The sequence below is a fragment of the Tenrec ecaudatus genome, chromosome 2 (assembly GCF_050624435.1).
Source record: "Tenrec ecaudatus isolate mTenEca1 chromosome 2, mTenEca1.hap1, whole genome shotgun sequence".
NCBI classification, from domain to species: Eukaryota; Metazoa; Chordata; class Mammalia; order Afrosoricida; family Tenrecidae; genus Tenrec; species Tenrec ecaudatus.
Genome location: NC_134531.1, coordinates 75,576,772 through 75,579,292, shown reverse-complemented (window position 1 = coordinate 75,579,292; position 2,521 = coordinate 75,576,772).

The window sequence follows — 2,521 nt, the reverse complement described above, 5'->3', positions numbered from 1 at the left end:
CTTTGCCGACCTCCTCAGTAGGTGGTTGGTTTTTTTCTTATTGTAAACTTGCAAAGTATTGTAGATTTTAGTAATAAGGCCTTTGTCTGATGAGTCATTGCTAAAGATATTTTCCAAGTCTGTGGACTCTTATTACTCCCTTGGTGAATTCTTTTGATGTATACAGGTAACTTATTTTCAGTATATCCCACTTGTCAATTTGTGATGCCTCTATATTTTTATCTTTCCCTATTTTCGATAGCCTATATATTCCCTGTGCCAAGGTTCTCAGGTTTGTCCCAATTCCCTCATTAATAGCCCTAATTGTTTGGGGGTTTACCTCAAGGTCTGTGATTCACCTTGAGTTTATTCTTGTCCATGGAGTGAAGTAAGGGTCTTGTTTCATTTTTCTCCAGGTAGCTATCCATTATTTTTTCCGGCACCACTTGTTGATATTTTTGGGGCCCTTATCAAAAATTAATTGCCTGTATGCTGGTGTTTTTATTTCTGGGTCTTCAGCTCTTTTCCATTGGTCTGAATATCTGTTGTTATACCAGTGCCACACTTTTTTGACCCTGTGGCTGTATAATACGTGCTAAACTCAAGTAGAGCAAGTCCTCCCACTTTGTCCTCCTTCTTGAGGAGTTCTCTGATAATTCTGGGCTTCTTCCCTCTCCATATGAAATTGGTAATCAGTTTTTCCAATACTTTAAAGAAGGATGAAGTTGGTAATCCATTTTTCCAATTCTTTGAAGAAGGATGATGGTATTCGTGTCAGGATAGCATTAAACTTATATAGTGTCTTGGGTAGAACTGACATCTTGACTATATTGAGTCTTCCAATCCAGAAGCATGGGATGTTCTTCCATTTGTTGAGGTAGCTCTTGGTTTCTTGTAATAGTGTCCTATAGTTTTCCTCGTACAAACCTTTTGTTCTTTTTAGTCAGGTATATCCCTAGATATTTTCATTTGTGCTTGGTTATTGTCATTTTTAATTGCCTCTTCTGTGATCTTGTCTGATGTGTATAGCAGTCTGATAGACTTCTGTTTGTTGATCTTGTATCCTGCCACTCTGCCTGTGTTAGTCTGGGTACTTTAGAGAAACAAATCCACAGAAACTCATGTGTGAGAGAGTGTTTTATATAAAGGTTAAGTGCACATTAAGAAAACATCCCAACCCAGTGTTGTCCAAGTCTACAAATCCAACATTAACCCATATGCTCGACACCAATCCACAAAGTCCCCCGCCATCTCACAAAACACACACTATGATGCTGACTGCAGGAGGAAAGCCGAATCAGTGAAACTGTAAGCATCTGAGCACTGGCAGGGGTCTCCACACAGCTGCTCCAGCACCCAGGGCTGCTTCAGAGTAGGTTCATGAGCCTCCTCGGGGATGTCTTGCATGAAGTGAGCCTTACCAGCTGAAGCAGGGAATTGGTTAAGGCAGCTGCTCCCTGGTCCGTCCATCACAAAGCAAGAAACCCAAGAACTAGAAAGGTGAGGCTCACTGAGCTATTTCTCTTTCTGCACTTCAATTAACCTCACATGTGTTTAATGGCCATGTTGGCACAATAAACTTTAACTATATTGCTGCCATATTCCTCTATCGCTTCCACCACTCCACTTGTGGAGTTTCAGAGATTTTCGAAGTATAAAATCATATTGTCTGAGAATAATGAGAGTTTCGCCTTTTCCTTCCCCAGACGAGTTCCTTTGATGTCTTTTCATTGTCTTATGTTGTTAGCTAGGACCTCCGGTATGATGTTAAATAGGAGTGGGGACAAGGAGTATCCTTGTCTGGTCCCCTTTTTCAGTGGAATTGTTTTAGTCTTTTCTCCATTGATTACCATGTTGGCTGTTGGTTTTTCATATATAGCTTGTATAATATTGAGGAAATTTCCTTATATTCCTATCTTCTTGAGTGTCTTAAATAGGAATGAGTGTTGGATGTTTTAAATGCATTTTCCAAATCTATCAATAGTATCATGTGGTTCTTGTAATTTTTCCCGTCAATGTGGCAAATGATACTAGTGGTCTTTTGTATATTGAACCATCCCTGCATCCCTGGTATGAATTCTAATGAGTCATGGTGAATTATTTGTTTTATATGCTTTTGTATTCTATTGGCCAGTATTTTGTTAAGGATTTTTGCATCGATGTTCCTTAGGGATATTGGTCTGTAGTTCTCAATTATTGTGGGATCCTTGCCTGCTTTAAGTATCAGAGTTAAACTAGCTTTATAGAAAGAGTTTGGAAATTTTCCATCTTTTTCTGTGTTCTGGGAGAGTTTGTGTAGGATTGGTGCCAGTTCTTCTCTGGATGCTTGGTAGAATTCTCCTGTGAAGCCATCTGGCCCAGGGGATTTTTTTTTTTGTAATCCTTTGATAACCTTGTCTATTTCTTCCATTGCTATGGGTCTGTTGACGTTCTTGACATCCATCTGGGATAGTCCAGGGAGGGATTGTTTTTCCAAGTATTTGTCCATAACTTCCAAGTTTTGAATTTGTTAGAGTACAGGCCTTCATAGTACTGTGTAATT